Below are 19,809 nucleotides of genomic sequence, written 5' to 3' on the forward strand. Positions count from 1 at the left end.
CTCACATTGGCAACATGACTAGTCAAGTTGCAGTTGTTGAAAAATAATTAGCACTAGAAAAATAAGTTATCTTTTTTTTATGCTATGCTTCATTTAGTTTTCTAAAATGAATTTTTAGATTTATGTAAAGTCACAGTTTTCATTATGACATCTTCACACATGTGTGGCATGATACTTTGAGAAAAGCATTTGAAAACATTAAGTAGCATTCGGAGTGCTGCCTGTAGCAGATAAACTTGGTGAGTGTCCCTCTGTACCTGTGTTTGTGGCATGAAAAGTGACTTGTTTCATCTTGAGGTTCTCTTTACACTTAACCAGAGATGGAAAAGGCCAAAATTGAAACAGTCTCTTTTGGTTCTATGCAATATCACCGCCCCCCTCCCCCGCGGCAAAGGCCAAAGCATATATTGCCAAAGTTCATAGACAAAATGGAGTTAGAACCTATCGTCTTGGTTTCTACATACAGAGCACAGTCTAAGAAGAACCTGGCTTTCATTGAAAGTTCGTTTTTCAAAACTTTATTACACTGATGTTCCTTTTCCCCTTGAGTGCTACTTTGGTTTTTATTTTATTTTATTTTATTTTTTAATTGGATATTTTACTTATTTACATTTCAAATGTTATCCCCTTTCCCAGTTTCCCCTCTGCAACCCCCCTATAGTCTGTTTCTATGAGGGTGCTCCCCCACCCACCTCATTGCTCTAGCATTCCTCTACACTGGGTCATCAAGCCTTCACAGGACCAAGGGCCTCCCCTCCCATTGGTGCCTTTACAAGGGCCTCGCCCAGATAAGGTTCCTTCAGTTCCTTCAGTCCTTTAACTCCTCCATTGGGGTCCAGTCCCATGGTTGGCTTTGAGCCTCTGCATCTGTATTGCTCAGGATCTGGCAGAGGCTCTCAGGAGACAGCTATATCAGGCTCCTGTCAGCAAGCACTTCTTGGCATCAGCAATAGTGTCTGGGTTTGGTGTCTGCATGTGGGATGGATCCCCAGGTGGGGCTGTCTCTGGATGGTCTTTCCTTCAGTCTCTGCTCCACTCTTTGTCCCTGTATTTCCTTTAGACAGGAGCAATTCTGGGTTAAAATTTTGGAGATGGGTGGGTGGCCCCATCTCTCAACTGAGGGGCCATGCCTAACCTCTGCATATAGTTTCAACAGGTTCTCCCTCCCCTCTGTAGGGTATTTCAGCTAATGTCATCCCAGTGGGATTCTGGGAGGCTCTTGCTTTCCGGGCATCTGGGACTTCCTGGTGCTACCCCCAGTTTCCCATTTTCTATTGCTACATGCCTCTGTTCAATTTCCTGACCCTCTCTACATCTCCTCTATCTCCTCCCATACCTGATTCTGACCCTCTTTTCCCTCCCCCTTCTCTTCCTCCCAAGTACCTCCCACCCTCTACTTCCCTTGATTATTTTGTTCCCTCTTCTAAGTAGAACCGAAACATCCACTCTTTGGTCTTCCTTTCTCTTGAGCTTCATGTGGTCCATGAGTTATATCGTGGGTATTCCATGCTCTTTGCCCAAACCTTTTTCAGACAGTGTCTTGGGTATACTAGGCTGGCCTCATATAGGCTATGAAGATGTTGTTAGTCTTTAATTCCTGATCTTCCTGCCTCGACCTCCTTAGTGCTGTAATCACAGAGGTTGGCAACCACACTTGTTTTTGTTTGTTTGTTGTTTTGGGGTGCTAGGGATTGAACCCAGGGCTTCCTGCATGTCAGGCAAGGCTTCTATAAGCTGAGCTATACCCTCAACCCTAAAAGGAGTTTTTGGAAGATAAAAAAAAAAATCATTGGCGTTCTCAGCCAGCAAATGAAGGTGATAAAATTTCATTAAGTCAATGTTTTGAAAATGCTCAGCTATTTATGTAAACTCAGTGAGGAACCAGAGTAAAAATGAGATAATTACACAGCCAGCAGATAAGCTCAGCAGGGCCCAATCACACACTTCTGAGCAGCTCAATATGTGATTCAGGTTTCACATGTCCAAACAGTAACCAGAAGATGATGATGTGTCCAATTAAAAATGGACACACATAGTCTATTTCTCTATGCTCTGAATTCTGAGCTGGGTGGAATTTACTTTATCTACAAATTATAGCAGGATATGCTGCACTTGGTCCAGACTTCAATTTTTAAAGACCTGACAGCTTCTTTTTTCTCTCTTAGAAGCCAGCTGCCATATAAGCTGTGCTCCCACCTTGAGCCCCATATACTCTGATAACCCTAGGTAAGGCACTAAATGCTAAGGCACCACATAAAGGAGGAGCCTCATAAACTCCAGGACACCTGGCAGACATGTGAGTGAAGTTATCTTGGATTCTACCCTCCAACTTCAGCTTCCAGTGCCATGATGTTTTTGTCTTAGCCAAGAACATGCAGAGCAGGAAGAAGATGCTCAACTAAATTCATAAAACCACGATCATGTAAAGTGGCTCTTCTGCTCTCATTCTCTCTCCCTCCCTCTCCCTCCCTCTCTCTCCCTCTCCCTCTCTCTCTCCCTTCCCCTCCCCCTTCCTCTCCCTCTTTCTCTGGCACACAGGTCAACCTTAGGTGTCATTCCTCAGGCACCATCCATTTTAATTTTTGAGACAGGCTCTCTCACTGGGACTTGCAGCTCACCAGTTAGGTCAGTCTGGGAGGCCACTGAGTCCAAGGCCAAGGATTTAACTGTCATTGCTTACCCAGTGCTGATTATAAGCACGTTTCCACCAAACCTGGCTTTTTGAATGGAGATTTTTAAAATTATTTATTTATCTTATAAATATATGTACTCTACCTACATGTATACTTGCATGCCAAAAGAGAACATCAGATCCCTTTATAGATGACTGTGGGTCACTGAACTCAGAAACTCTGGAAGAGCAGCTTTTAAATGGTGAGCCATCTCTCCAGCCCCCAAATTTGGTTTTTGTGGGTAGGTCCTGGACCTTGAACTCAGATCCTCAGACTTGTAAGGCTAGGGTCAACTTGCAAATTGAACACTACCAACATAGCTGTCTCCCCAGCCCCTAAAAGTGTTGCTCCAAAGGTCCAAGCTTTAAGGCTCTTTGCAGAAACAAATGGATAAATTAAGTGATGAGTCATTTTGTACCTTTGAAAACTCAGCTTTGAAATGACTTTAGAAATGACAGCAAATGAAGCACAAATTGCATTTCCCCTGAAAACTAGTAAATGGATGCCAGGAGAATTATTGCCCTGTTCACTAAACTCAGCTTTCCTTTTCTAGTCTAATCTAGTAAATGAATACATCAGCTTCTAGCCTCTAGCAGAGAAAATATTGATGTTCTGATGCAAGCTTGGTTAACAGCCACTGCTTTAAAAGAAAACCAGTGCCCTCAAGATCCCCTAGCAGGAAGTTTTATTTGAGGGGGAAAAGGAGAAACACATGATATATATCATACTTGTATACTTCTACTGGGTCGCCTCGTCCAGCCTTGATATGAGGGTTTGTACTTAGTCTCACTATATCTCGTTTTGCCATATTTGGACAATATCACTGGGAGGCCTGCTCTTTTTCTGAAGGGAAATAGAGGAGCAGTGAATTTTGGAGGAGAGAGGAAGTGTGGGTGCTGGGAAGAGTTGAGGGAAAGGAGATTGCTGTAGGGATAAATTATATGCGAAAAGAATAAAGAAAAGGTGGAAAAAGAAAAAAAGAAAGCATGTTTATAATTCCAGAATTATATAGTTTCTAAGACTGCCTGTGAGAGAGCAGGGATCAGTGGCAAAGTAAAGTAATCGAGCCATTGATGTCTTGAAGTAATATTAGTGAGCATTAGATTTTAGATTAGCAGAAATCTAGGGACACAGAAAGAAAAGTACTTACACTTGCCTTCAAGGAGTCTATCTGCTAGATAAAAATATGGGCAGGTAGATAATTATATTATCATGTGATCAGTCTAAAATTCAAAGCGTAGCCAAGTGAGGTGATTTGGTGAGTAAAGTCACTTGCTGATCAAGCCTGACAACTTGAGTTCAGTCCCAGAACCCCACATAAAATAAATAAGGAAAGAAAGAAAGAAAGAAAGAAAGAAAGAAAGAAAGAAAGAAAGAAAGAAAGAAAGAAAGAAAGAAAGAGCAAAGCATAAGACCAGAGAGGCAAGGTCAAAGAATGAAAGGGTCTGCTGTCAATTTTATTAGATTGAAAACTGTGAAGTTGCCAATGTTTGATTTCAGTCCATAGTCATGATTTGACCAAAAGTTCTTGAATGTCTATGATACAGTATGAACAGAGAGAATTTCAGGTGGTAAGGTAAAAGAAAGAAAAAGAGCCATTTTAGATTTTAATCCGAAACTTCAAACCAAGGTTACTTCAAGGCCCAACTAGTGAGACTGCTGTTTATGTTGAAGAAAAATCAATTACAACTATTTTAAAAAATCTTTTCTTATTTTATTTATTTACTATTACTGTGTATGTATATGATGTGAATAAAATCAGATATAGGCATGCTACCGCTTGAATGTGGAGGTCAATGGAGAATTTTTGAGGTTTACTTTTTTCTACCATATGGGTCCTAGGAATCAGACTTGGGTGTTTAAGCAAGTGGTTTTTGGTTTTTTGGTTTTTTTTTTTTAACTACTGAGCATCTCACCATCCCTATTGCATTTTACAAAGATTTTATTTTTATATTTAATTATATGTATATGAATGTGTTTGTGCGTGGTCTTGTACATGTACCTACAGAGGATGATAGAGGATGTCAGATCCCCTCCAGCTCAAGTTACAGGAGATTTTAATCCCCCCAACATGGATTCTGGGGACACTAACTGCAGTCCTCTGCAAGAGCAATATGCACTTCTAACCACTGAGCCACCTCTCCAGTTACCCCCTCTTCTCATTACATCTCTTAAGCAGATGATTAATATTAAAAGACTTTCATCTTGGAAAGAGCACGTTTTATTATGTCTCATTTCAAACCAAAAAAAAAAAATCCCTTCGCATTTTAGAGCTATATTCTGAAATAGTTTTGGATAAAATCATACAATCCTGATTGTATTAATCATGTATGTGATTAGCTTCACAATTAGACAGAGAGTGGGTTGCTGGGGGAAGTAGACTATGGGAAGATTCACAGTGCACTGGCAGTTGTTGAAGCTGAGGCAATGGGTACACAAAGGTTTATTGACCATTTTTTCCTTCTAGTGCATATTTTAAATTTTTCATAATTTTACATTGTAAAAATATGCGCAAAGTAATACTTGATGCAAAGGAACAATGAAAAAGAAAGGAAAGGAGGGATAGAGGAGATGAGGGAGGGAGAGAAAAACGAAGGAAGGGTGGCGGTATACTGTGGATCAATTTTCTGTATGTTGGGAGCTGTACTCATTTGCTATAACAAATTTACCTAAAGTTGTGGATCAAAACAAGATAAACATATTTTTGCACAGTTCTGTAAGCCAAAAGTCTAAAACCAAGATGCCAACTCTGACAAACTCTAGAGAAAACTCTTTCCTTGCCTCTGCCAGCTCCTAGTAGCTCCTGGCATTCTGTGACACTGTTTATGTGTCTGCTTCCCATTGTCTCTCCCTATGTGTTTCTAGATCCTTCTTTTGTTGTTGCTGTTCCACTGTTGGGTTTTTAGTATTTCCTGTAGCCCAGATTGCCCTCAAACTCAAATGTAACTAATGACTTTGAACTTCTGATCTTTCCATCTCCATCCCTTAAGTGTTGTGATTATAAACCTATATACTACCATGTACAGTTCTACATCCTCTTCAAATGCAGTATGATGTCATCCTAATATCCTTATATACTTACATTTGCAGACATCTTTTTTCTAAGGAAAGTCACACTCTGAGGCTCCAGGCAGACCTGAATTTGGGGAGACATTAGTTAACCCACTATAGGGCACAGGTTAGATGCGAAAACTGAAACAGAACATAGGGGAGACAATGAAAAAGTTAAATAACAGCAGGGAGAGCCAGAACTAAGAAATCCTTCCCGGGGATTTAGCTGAGCTTATGCGCAGATGGAGTCACCACAGCCAGTGCTCAGTGCTCCAGGTAGTGAGTGAATGAGTGCAGTGGGCAAGGAAACAGCAGGCAAATGGAACTCTAGAGTGAGACGGAGGCAGGGGTTGGCTGGAGAAGGTTTCTAAGGGATCATCAAGTGTTGACAGGCAAAGAAAGTGTAGGAAAGCATTCTCCTCCAGAGGACGGTTAGAAAGAACACATAAAAATGAAACCCATCACAACAGCATACAAAGAAAACAACCGACTTGGCACTGTTAGAGTCTATAACATAAGGGGAAACAAAAGCAGATACTCAAGTAGGATGCAGGGGCTACATCAAGGATGCCTGTGGAAGCCATATTAGTGACCTGAGACTTTCCTGCTGTTTGTATAGAGATACTTAGGGACTCCGAGCATTGTTTACATTCATTTTTATGGGTGAGATGTGAACAAATGTCTACTCATTCCAGAGAGGGAGGACACCAATGAGCAACCAAAGAAACAATTCCACACAAGTCTAGCTTGGGAGAGCACTGAGTTTAATTGGGCTTGCTTAGAGAAACATGGCCACTTTATGGGCAGCTACACCTCCCAAGAAAATGTTCCTTCTTGTAGCAACTATTAACTACTTATATATCCTTGGGAAGGAAAGGGCACCAAATGAGCACCCTACACATTGCCTTGGGAGTTGCTCCTATGTGGAGCCATCCTCAGGATTTACTTGTTCATCACTTCAGGAGCTCTCTCTTGTGCCCATGAGGGAAGATCAAGGGCAATGTATTCCCAGCTGCCCTAATTTCAAGATGACAAGAGTCATGTCACACCTGGAAGAGAGGATGTTACAGCAACAGAGGTATAGGATTACCACATTTTCCTCTTAGCTCTAAGGGTGGGTTGGAGACAGGCAGGTCTGCTAAGATGCATTTTGGATCCAGACAAGAGATGAATGGTAGTAGCCACCATGAATCAGAGAGGATGGTATAGAATCTGATATAAAAGCAACAAGATGTGGTAGAAAATACTGAGGGAAGATGGGGTATACAGGGATTGATACACAATGGCAGTGGGGATCATCTGATGCACCCCTTCTCTGTGGAACTCTACAGAGTTTACACAAATTATAAAATGCAGGCAATTTGTATAATACAACTCAGCATTTAAAATTTGACTACTCTTTGACCAGCATGTCCTTTTCCAGGACTGATCCCTACTGAGGGATAAAAGTTCCAAAAAAACAGCAAAGTTGATTTTTTTAAGTGGTTAAGAATAGGCACTAGAGCACCATTTATAACTTTAAACCATTAGTGATAATGTAAGCATCCATCTGAGGTCCACTAGAGAGGCAGAGGGAAAAGCAGAGGCTAAGGTGGCAAGAAGCTGAGGCTAGCCAGCAGGCTGAGGCCAGCACATGACTGTTCAAAGAGTAGGAGACAAACCCGCTGGGATGAATATGGATGGCAGAGTCCTGCTAACTGTCCCTCACATTCATACCACGAGCCTTGCAAAACTAACTGCACCCTTCATATGTCAGACAGCAGGACACATTTCGAAACATTGTATGAAGAAAGAAAAGTGGAAAGTTTGTATTGTTGGAAAATCGGCATGCATTCCTAGAATTCCCCACCCTTCTCCATCTTGAGTCATCAATAATCTTCCTGTCATTAAAATTTGTCCCCAAATCAAGCTATTCAAAACCTTGGGGCTTTGTCATCCACTCTGAGCAGCCTGAAGTCCCCACTTAAGAGTAGACTTCATTTTTCACTGCAATACAAGCTCTTTGCCCTTCCCAGTCCCTTACTTGCTCACACCTCTGAATTCTTTTCTCTGATGGCAAAAAGAATTTTGAAACATTGGGCCTAGGTCTTAATTTCCCTATCCCCACGACCTCTCCAGCCTCTTATTACTGGCAACACATCCACAGGCATCTGCTAATTATAACTACCCATAAAGGAAAGCATATGCTCAGCTTGAACGCAAAAGCACCACTTAGGGGATAAAGAACCAATTGGAGAAGATTGGAGTCCCATATTCAAGGTATGACATAATTTTCCTAGCAACAGTAGGCAAGTATTTCTGGAAAGGAACAGAACATAAACATTTTAGGGTTGTGGTCAGTGTAGTCTCCATCACAACTGCTCTGCTCTGTAATGTGAAAACAGCCATGGATAACATGGAAATGAATAAACATAAATTATTTTCTAATAAAACATATACACACACACATACACACACACACACATATATATATATATATATATATATATATATATATATATATATATATATATATATATGTATGTATACAACAGTCTGGCTTCAGCTGTACTAGTTTGTAGTAGCTGTATTTTGCCAATCACTATTTTGTGGGTACATAAATCTTAAAAAAAATCTTGGTTCTCCCATTCTCTGCATGCTTTGGGGTAACTTATTTTTTATGAGATTTATCTCATTGTTATGAAAGTTCATGCCCAATTATGTAAATACAAATCCATTGGTAAAGGTGTTATAAAAATCTAGGCTTTAAAAAAAACCCTATTTCTTAGTATTTTTTTTGTCATTGTTGGTACATTTATTTTACTGCAATCTTAGGACCTGACTCCAAGGGGAGTATTTGATAGCCTCTTCAGCATTCAGGACTCATTCTGTGCAGGACTGATCTTTGTTCTGTCTTGCAACTGTAGGGACAAAGAGGATTCTACCTCTCCCTCTGAAAGTTTGACTCTGTCGGAATACACTGACTATACATTAATAGGGGAAGGCATATGAGTTTATTATGTGCATGGAGGAAACTCAGGAGAGTACCCAATATCTTCAGGGGGTTTCAAAATACTCCCTTTAATGGAGAAGAGAGAAGGAAGTGTGTTAGCAAGTTATAGAATAGTACAGGATTCTTAGAGGAAATCTGAGGATGGGCAGAACAGACAAAAAGCTGGGACAGAATTCCTCTGAACTCTGGAGGAGGTAGAGCCAGGTGGAGGGGTGAAAGCAGAACCATAGTTTGAGCAAAAGTTGTCCTATGCAGATACCATCTTTCAGGGAATCCCTCTGAGCAGCCTTTAGAAGTAGAGGTGAAAACTCTGATGTGGCATGATGACTAATGTGCTTCTCTTCATTATCGGTGAACTTTTCCTGGCTAATGAGATTTTCAGAAAGGAGTTTAAGACAACTAACTGTACCTCTTTAGCAAGTATTTCCTTTAGTCACAAAAGATGATTTTCATGAGGTGGGAGGGTGCCGGTCCTCCTGGGGCTGGGAAGGGAAAACAAAGGGAGATTAGAGAGACCTGAATTCTAAAATGTGATTTCTAAGACATTCCAATTTCCTTTCATTCAAAGTGCTCAGCACATCAAAGCACCATACCTCCGAAGTATCCTTCCCTGTCCCCCACCACCCCCCAGCACTAGCCTAGCTATGAGCTCTGTTAAAACCCATTTCAAAGTCTTCCTTTGGGAACTCTTCTTTTGCTGTTCTCATCTTAGTCATTTGTAGAGCTGCTCAGTTTTACAGGCACATGTTTCTGGGGACCTGAGGAGGCACACAAGTCCTCAAATTGGGAAAGGTCCCACACTTAATTTTGGGTTGTATGGCTGTCATCTTGAAATGATAAAGCATTTATGAATGAGACGCTCCCACATTTTCATCCTTTAGCTCGTCCTGCTCTCATGCAAGGAAGAAAAGTTAACCTGTCATATTAAGCTTGCTACAGGTTCGAACTGAAGAAAACATTTGACAGTAAGAAAACATAAGTGACCTTTCTTCCACTATGTTCCTCCAAGAAATGTTTTCTGTGTCCTTTCATCTCTTGAGGCTGATTGGCTAATTCAAAAAGAAAACATATTTTAAAGTATGTTAGGTTTATTGACCTCCCAACTGCAAGAAATAAAATAGTTGAATTATGGATCCTTTAATATAAATAATAGAGTATGGTTGTACTCTTGATAGAAATATAAAATACTTGATGTATAAGGCAATGATAACAGTTCTAATGGTGTCAAAATGTTAGGATTTTAATACCAAGTCATAATTATATAGTCTTCATAGTTATAAATAATTTAGTTACTTTGTGATCAAAATATATATAGTATTGAATACTAAATTAAACACTTCCTAGGAATTCTTCTTGCTATTTACACAGAAATCCAGAGTATCGTGGTTTGAATGTTTCAGAACTCGACTAATGCTGTCTGATACAAAGGAGAATCCATCAATAGTGCATGCCTGGAAAGTCAGTGTGGATTCTGACTGACTGGCTATATCTTAGAGGAGGGAAGAAATATTAGTGGTCTGCCTTTGATTTCTAAATCCTATTGATCAATATTCAGGGCCTTCCTTGCTTAAAAGTGAGCAGAGAGCCGATGAGATAGCTCATCGGGTAAACACACCTGCTCTGCAAGCCAGAGGAGAATCTGAGCTGGATCCCCCAGAACCTATGCAAAAGTGGGTCAACTCAGACCATCACATGCCTAGATGCCTTTCCCCCACCCACACAGTAACAAATAGTAACAATACATTTAAATTAAATTCTTAAAGTGTGTAAAAAAGCAAACTGCATTCACAACAAGTTTATGACTAGCCTGGACTACCTGAGGACCTGTCTCAAGAACAAATAAACAGCAACGACAAAAAACCCTACTCATTTTACCTGGTTGCCTCTAATTTAAATTTTCCATTACTGATTGGGTTGATAGTTTTTCATGCACATTATATTGACATGACCCTTATGACTCTATACAATGTTATAATGTTCGAATGTTGAGTATTGAATTAACTTACAGATTTTGAAAACTCACACTCAATGTGTACCATAAGAGAATTATTTTTTTTTCTTTTTGGTTTGTTTGTCTATTAAGACAGGCTCTCACGTACCTAGATTGACTTCAGATTCACTGTGTAGTTGAGACTATCCTTGATTTCCTTATTCTACTGCCTCCACCTTTAAAGACAAGGATTCAAGACTATACTTAATCTGGATTATTGTTCTTTCTTTCTGTCTTTCTTTCTTTCTTATTTATTTATTTATACATAAGTTTTGAGACAGGCTCTCTCTACACAGCTGGCTTTCCTGAAACTTGCTCTGTAAACCAGGGGGGCCTCAAACATGCAGAAATCCACCTGCCTCTGCCTCCTGAATGTTGAGAATAAAAGGCATGCATACTGATCCATAGCTACTATATCCAGCTCAGAACTCTTAATGGAGCACCATGAGTTTGCCAGCTGTGACAGATAATTAAGAAGCATTCGGCTTTCATGAGAAATGACACAAGGCAAGCAGTTCCTTTCATTGCTTATGTTAGTTTCACAGCCAGGGACCAGGGTTCATAACAAAAGACAGACTAGTAAAAGAAAAGCATACACATTTATTTATTTACTTACTTACTTACTTTTTATTTACGTGTCTGTGTAGTTTGGATTTGAGTACTAGGGATTGAACCCCAGGCTTTGGGCATGTACACGTATGTACAGTCAGTTTCATTGGGTGTGAGAGCCTTCATAAGACCTATAGAAACAGTTAAAATGTGTCATTTTGGTTTGTGGTGATTGATTTGGGGGTAGGTTTTGAGATAGGCTCATACTACACAGTATGGGCTAGGCTTGAATTTACTGTGTAGTCCAGGCTGAATGTTGAGAAGAGATATGCTTCACCATGCCAAGGAGTCTGAATGATATTACTAGTAAATTAATAAAGAGTATCATAGAGAAATACACATTGACATGAGAAGGAGTTAACTAAAATTAAGAGGTGGGGGTGGTAAGGCCTATTCAGGCTCTATATGTCTAAGAGAGAAGAATCTTCCTTTACACTGGAATGCAGGGAGTGAGTCTCTCATTTGGAGGGTCTTATGACCTGCTTCCTGGGAAGGTCAAGATGTTCTTCCTATTTGTAATGATCTACTTTAAGTAGGGAAAAATATAAGGACAGAGAGGTTGCTTATGACATTTTCTCTACCAAATTCCTGCAGCTTAAAATAGTAGTGTGGTAGAATGCTCTGAGTTCATCAATCCAAATCTTTCCTTAAAATAATTCTTTACCAAAAAAAAAAATTCTTTACCTTTAAGTTTGTGTGTGTGTGTGTGTGTGCGCGCGCGCGTGTATGTGTATGTTGTCTCTCTGTGTGCAGACGTACTGAGGATTGAACCAAGGGCCTCACAGATATTAACTGAAAAGTTTACCACTTAGCTATAGCTATGGAAAAATGTTCAAAATTATGGTGTGTGTGTGTGTGTGTGTGTGTGTCTGTATACGCATACGCGCACGCGCACGCGCACGCACACAGCACATGTGGAGGTCTTACGACAATATAACAACATACTGGACTTTGTTCTCTCCTTCCACTATGTGGGTCCCAGGAATTAAATTTAATTAAAAACAGGTTTGGTGGCAAGCACCTTTACACATCGGGCAATATCACCAGCCTCCCACATTTTTTGACAATTCTTTTAGAACCTGTTTACCATACAGAATCTGTATGGAGAAACTTTTTAAATACTTCACTATGTTTGTGAGCGCGTGCGCGCACACACACACACACACACACACACACACAACTTGTGATCAATTTAAAGATGTATCTTCTTTTTTCAATGGAAAAAGATCCCTTAAAATACATATTCTCATTGCCATAAGAAATTAAAACAGTATGAAGTGTATCAAGAGACTATCATGAAAACAGAGTCTGAAACTTAATAGAAACAGATCAATGCCACAATATAGGACACAGAAGCAGAGTAAAACAGTCTAGGGATTTAGTAAATCATAGGGATAAAATGTTATGTCAGCAGAGAGAATATGGATTATTCAATAAATGATATTAGAACAATAAACTACCTGACTGGTAAAGAGTAAAATTAATTCATTTCTCACTCAGTACAATAAAAATGAGAAGTATTAAAGATTTAAAGAAAGTTTTTTTAAGTATATATTGGGGTGGGGGGATGGTGAAAGAAGAATCTTGGGTAGGGAAGGTTTTTGTTGCTAAGATGTACAAAGCAGATGCTGAATGATTGGCTTTCAGCCTTGGTAGCTAAATTAGATGCACCTGAGAAACTTGTAAAATATTTCTATCATTGGAAATCACTCTGTACCAAAATCAATCAGAATCTCTGAGAGTAATCAAATAAAACCTTCCTCTCATCCCCTCCATCACTCTGGAAACTGTACCAGTTCTTTGCCAAGAGTGGCTAACTGCCATTTTTGCTTTGCAGCTGGCACAATGCACCTTTCTTTCTTGGAGGTGTGTTGCTTTTCTTGGACCTTGCCTGGAAACAAAAGGACAAGAACCTCGCTACACTCAGAACATCAACAGTGCTTTAACGAGTAGGCATACTGGGTAATTTGAAAAGTGCTTGATGCCAAAATTGACTGTATATGGAATCTTTGATATCTTGACTATAGTGATGACTAGAAGAAGTTACACTTGTGTTAAAAATTTATAAGACTAGGCTGGCAAAATGATCAGTGTGTAAGGGTGCTTGCAGCCAAGTCACAAGACCTGAGTTTCAGTCTCTTCAACCTACATGAAGGAGAAAGTGGACTCGGGCCAAGTGCTTCTCTGACCACAACAGTAGCATCTGTGTGTCATAGGCACACAAAAATACACAAAAAAATAAACAGATAAATAAAAAATAAATGTGAAAATGTAGAGGATAATATTAGAAGATGAGTTTACATGGAAACAGGTGAAATTTCAGTAAAATTGGCAGTTAACTCAATATTATGCTATTAGTTGCCTTACTTGGTAACATCATCTTGAGTATTGATGTTATTGCTGATAATAGATAGAAAAACGGTACCCAGAGCCCCCCTGAGCTTCATTTTAAAATCTTGCTACTGTACTATTATTTCAAACTAACATTTTTTTCTGTTAGTGTTTGACAATGTAAGTAGAGATCAAAAGACCAACTTCTCAACAGCTGGGCCACTCAACAACTTTCCCACTCCTAGCCAGAGATGCAAGGAGTAAGAATAATTGTTAGAATTGGGAACAAAGAGATAGAATACAGATTGTACAACACGGGCCATCTGACAAGGGCTATGATCTTCAGAGGAAGGGTATTCAAAATGCTACCAAGGCCAAAGCACCCTGTTTATTGATATCATGGCTTACTTAGTTTCTTGGTTGAAATTGAGCAAAATTAGTTTTTGAGAGCCTAAAAGAAGTTGTAGAGCTTGAGAGAGACACTAGAAGAAAATTTAGGTGGGGTGGAGAAATAGGCTCATGTGAGTGTGGAAGTTGAGAATCCCAGGATCTGCAAGTGACAAGCTGAGGACTGGAGACTTAATTACACACAGCTCTAGATAGACTCCAAAGGCCCAAGAATCAAGACAGCTGAGGCTGTTGCATCAATCTGAAAGTTGCTGTTCCAAGAAGATCTGATGCTGCCTTTGAGTCCAAAACCTAGAATAGACTGATGTCTCAGCTCAAAGCAGATAGGGAAGAGAAATGTCCTCTTAACCTAACGACAAGAACAAAAATGTCAGATTTTATTTTCTTATCCAGGGCCTCAAGTGACTGACCAAGGAAAACTCACATCAGGAAAGAGAATATGTTTTACCCAGTGCACCAGTTCAAATGTTAATCTTATCTCAAATACCCTCACTCGCACATTTAGGATCACGTTTGATCAAACGCTCGCTGCAGTCAAAGCAATAAATAAAATTAACCATCACAACGGCAGACATGTGCCTCTTCAGAATACATAATTGGATGCCCCCTTAGTTGGCTTCACCCATATTAAGATTGTACGGATAGCGAAGCTCTTGAGCATTACCATCGGAAGAGGCAGTTAATACTTCCAGATACTCTTTATTTTCTTCCACTCATGCTGTCCATCCTTCTTCCCACCAGAGTGGAAAGTTAATTGACTTCAAATATATTTTGCCCTGAGTAATAACTTGGAAATGTGCTTGCTGGCCTAAGAAGCTCATCTATGCTTTGGGTTGGCCCCAGTAGGACTGAACTCATACGTGCACATAATATTCTGTCAGCAATCAAACTGATATAAACCATGTAGGACTCTAAACTCCAGAAGCAGTGGCTCAGAGAGGTAATACTGTGGGCACTCCTAATGCCCATGCTTTTGTAAAGCAAGTACTACTTACTTGTTTTTTTTTTTTTCTTTCTAAAGAAGATTTGGTAGCTGACTTTGAATTTCATTGTATATGTCACAAACTGCAACTAACCTATAGCTCTTGATGTTTTTGTCATCAACAAGCCATTGCTGGGGCTGAGGCGAGTTCAATTGGTAATATGATTGCCAGGCAAGAGTGAGGACAAGAGTTCAGGTACCTAACCTCAATGTAAAAAAGCTGATGCTGGTGGTATGTGTCTGTAATCTTAGTGCTAGGGAAGTAGAAGTGGGTAGATTGCTGGGGTTGGCTGGCCAGCCAGCCTCACTTAACTGGCATGCTCCAGATTCGATGAGAGACCCTACTTCCAAAAATAAACTAGATGCCTGCTGTATGTGTAGAAAATTTTTCATTTTGTGTATCTGTTTGTTAAGTGAACCTACATTTGAAACATACCTACAAGATGCTTGGAACTACGGTCTGCCCTTATCCAAAGTAAAACCCCTCCAGCAGAGGGAACAAGCAGACAGGAAGCTAGACTGTATAGAACTTCCTAGTAGCCCAGGATGTTCAGTTTGAAAACTGCAATCCCATTCAATCATCATTTTATTTCAAATGAGTTCTTTACTTTGAAAGCAAAACAAAAACATTAATCAATTTATAAACATAATAGACATGGAAACATTTTGAATGAGCCAGAGAAACAATAGCAAACTAGGACTTGCTAATCAGTTAAATATGGAAATAGGGTTGGACAACCTTTGCACGATTCCTGAATATAAAAACCACTATATAATATAACTCATAGTAGTAACTCATTGTCTTAGTTAGGGTTTTACTGCTGTGAGTAGATACCATGACCAAGGCAACACTTGTAAGGATAACATTTAATTGGGACTGGCTTACAGGTTCAGAGGTTTAGTCCATTATCAGCAAGACATGCATGGCAGCATCCAAGCAGGCATGGTGCAGGAGGAGATGAGAGTTCTACATCTTCTGAAGGCTGCTAGCAGAATACTCACTTCCAGGCAGCAAGGAGGAGGGTTTTAAAGCCCACACCTACAATGACACACATATTCCAACAGGGCCATTCCTTCTAATAGCGCCACTCCCTGGGACAAGCATATACAGACCGTCACACTCCTCTTCCATAGTATTCCATCTTACCACACTGCAAAAGGTCAATCTCATGCTGGCCTTGAAGAAGAGCAAACAGAGATGTGAACTGCTTATCGAGTGGGCCATGTGGTGAACAACCTTGGCAGGCTTCTAGAAACTTAAGAAAGGATGGACCATCCAGAGACTATCCCACCCGGGGATCCATCCCATAATCAGCCACCAAACCAAGACACTATTGCATATGCCAGCAAGATTTTGCTGAAAGGACCCTGATATAGCTGTCTCGTGTGAGGCTATGCCAGCGCCTGGCAAATACAGAAGTGGATGCTCACAGTCATCTATAGGATGGAACACAGGACCCCCAATGGAGGAGCTAGAGAAAGTACCCAAGGAACTGAAGGGGGCTGCAACCCTGTAGGTGCAACAACAATATGAACTAACCAGTACCCCCAGAGCTCGTGTCTCTAGCTGCATATGTAGCAGAAGATGGCCTAGTCGGCCATCATTGGGAAGAGAGGCACCTAGGTCTTGCAAACTATATGCCCCAGTACAGGGGAACACCAGGGCCAAGAAGTAGGAGTGGGTGGGTAGGGGAGCAGGGGCAGGGGGAGGGTATAGGGAACTTTCGGAATAGCATCTGAAATGTAAATAAAGAAAATATCTAATAAAATAAAGAGTTCTCCAGATGGCAGCCAATAAGCACCGGATGGCCTGGCTACTATAACCACCAACACCTGGGTTCTGCTAGTCATCCATGAATTTGGAGTAGGATCTGGACCCAAGAGGAGATTGCAGCAGTAACAGACACCTGAATTGCAGCCCCTTAAGTCTCCAAACTCTCAAGGCCAGCCTGGTCTACATAGTTCCAGAATAGCCTGAGCTACATAGTGAAAACCTACCTCAAAAAAGCAAAAGCAACAACAAAACACTGACCCCAGAAGATTCAGCTAGGCAATAGCCGGCTTCCTAACCCAAAAACTGAAGCCATAAATGTGGATGGAGGTGAGGAACAGGGGTGTCATTATCCCGTGTTTGTGATATGTGGTTACCCAGTAATAAAAAGCCTAATCGACAATCTATCCCTGGTTTCTTCCTTAATCTTAAATGGGATTCTTTCCAATGTAAACCCTCCACACACACACACACACACACACACACACACACACACACACCTCAATGTGTTATTATGCTCAGAGACACTGATCAATCACTTCAACTGTACAACTCTCTGAGCTTCTCACACCCCTATGTTTCCTGGCAAACATTCCTACGACCACAGAAATGTTTTCATCAGGACCTTGCTGAGAAAAGTTAACACCTAGGGTTCAGAGTTCCTCTATCAGAATGGAATTTTTAAGTTTCCTCTATGTATGCTGTCTGTTTTTATGTTACTCTTGGGTTTCGTGGAGGCAACTAATGTCTGAAATAACCTATACTGATGCTAAATAAATAAGTCTGTGCTATCCGTTTTCACTGAAGACTGGAGTTAATCTAACACATTGTTTGACACAGACCAGGGACATAATAGCACTAGTATAGAGTTTCTTAAGAGGTAAAATGATGAGATAAATGAGGTCTCCTCTAAATCATGTGCTGAAGTGACAAGCCAGCCAGAGGGAGTAATTATGGAGGATCACATCTGTAATAACTGGATGGAACATTGTAGAACTCCCTCCTACTTTCAGGCTGTGTATGTGTGTGTGTGTGTGTGTGTCCCACTAATTTTGATTAGGAATGTTTGCATGAGCATGGGTGGGAGGTTATTTATTGGAACTTCTTCCAAGTTACATCACTGAAGAACCTGGCACCTCTTCCTTCAGCCACCATCAAGTGTCAATAATCCCTCAGGAAGGAATGGGGCCTCGTGAGTCCTGTCCCTTTCTATGATGAAATGCAGGCATTCCTCGTCTTCTGTGTGCCTTGTGCAAGTAACTGCAGCCACAGTGAGTTCGTAAGTACAATAACTACTTCATGTTCAAAAGATGCCTTTTGGAACACATTTCCCCATCTTCTAGCTTTTATCTTCTCTCCACCTCTTCTTCCACGACATTCCCCGTACTTTGAAGAGATTGGTACAGATGACCCATTTAGGGAAGAGCACTCCACCATCCCTTATTCTTAGCATTTTGACCAATTATGAGTCTCTGCACTAACTGCCATCTATTCCAATAAAATGCTTCTTGGATGAAGGGAGAGAGCAACATACATTTGTGGATATAGATATTAGTATTTAGAAGGGAGTTTGACCACATGTTCATTCATCAAAATGACCACAGTGTGCTTCCCCCTAGGTCTTAGGGTATCCCCAGCCATCAGTACTTGACCAGGTTTGTAGTATTAGACATATCTCCCACTTCCTGTGGAGTAGGCCTTGAATCCAATCAGAAAGTGGCTGCTTACCTCCACATCACTCATACACACCACTATTGCACCAATGGGCAATGCTTGCCAAGCCTTTGATTATGTCAGCTCTTAGAATCCTCAGCTGGGAAAGCCTGTTGATGACTTTCCACCCACAGCAGCCTGCATAGCTCTTTCCAGTACGAAGAAAGCTAGCCAGCAGGGGAAAAGCTTCTAATTGAGTTCTAGCTTGAGCTCTCCATGTCCTGTGACCCAACTATGTGGTGTCTTCAGCAATAGGGCCTTACTGTCCAGTTCTAGCAGGAAACTGGTTGCAGTAGTGATAGCCTTCAGTGTTTTGGGGGGCCTCTAGGGTCTACCTGACTAACAATATTTAGTTGTCCACATCTGGCACTGAAATTTTTTTGTTTAATACTCCATGGCAAGAAGTATTAGAGTATTAACTAGCAGTTATATGACATTTATCATATCTTACACTTCAATTTTGTTCAGTTTATCCCAAATCATCTGAATAAATCACCCAAATCTATTCTAAAACTTTCTGCATTATCAATATTCAAGGATGATCAAATATCAATAATTAGATGGTTTAGAGCTTCAATTTGCAGAACGAAAGTCTGCTTCCTCAGAAATCTTTTATTCTCTTTAGCCTTTTAAATTGTCCAGTCTTATCTGTTCTCCTGATTCATTGGTAGAACAGCTACCCACTAAGTGATCTATTGTACTGGGTATTATCTAAGGTACCAGTATTTTGGTAAGCAAAATAGCTACAACCCCTGTCCTTAAGGAACTTTCAGTAGCATACTATAAAGTGATAAGTTGCACAGCGAAAGTATTATCTCTAAAAAGATAAAAGAAGATGTAGGCACTGCTCTGAGGAAGTAGAGCAGGAACCCAAGTTAGACTTTGGACTTATGCACAACAGCTTCTTGTTGCCATAACAAAACACTTGAGGCAAACTAACTTTATCAAAGGGGTTATTTAGCTCCCAGCTCTGGAATTTTAAGGCACAATTCCAGCATGATCTTGGGGCTAGTGAAGTTTCATGGCAGAATCCATTATGGTGGTAAGAACTAGTGTGAAAGCCAGAGAGCACTACAGGATAGGGAACCATAAAATAATTCAGGGGCTAAGCTCAGATTTTAGGCCAATTTTCCCTCATAACAACTCAGGAAACCCACCGGAGAAGCTAGAAGCTCTCTCACAGACAGCTACTCTAACTACTCAGCTATTAAAAACAATGAATTTATGAAATTCTTGGGCAAATGGATGTATCTGGAGGATATCATCCTTAGTGAGGTAACCCAATCACAA

The sequence above is a fragment of the Mus pahari genome, chromosome X, assembly GCF_900095145.1.
Source record: "Mus pahari chromosome X, PAHARI_EIJ_v1.1, whole genome shotgun sequence".
Lineage (NCBI taxonomy): Eukaryota > Metazoa > Chordata > Mammalia > Rodentia > Muridae > Mus > Mus pahari.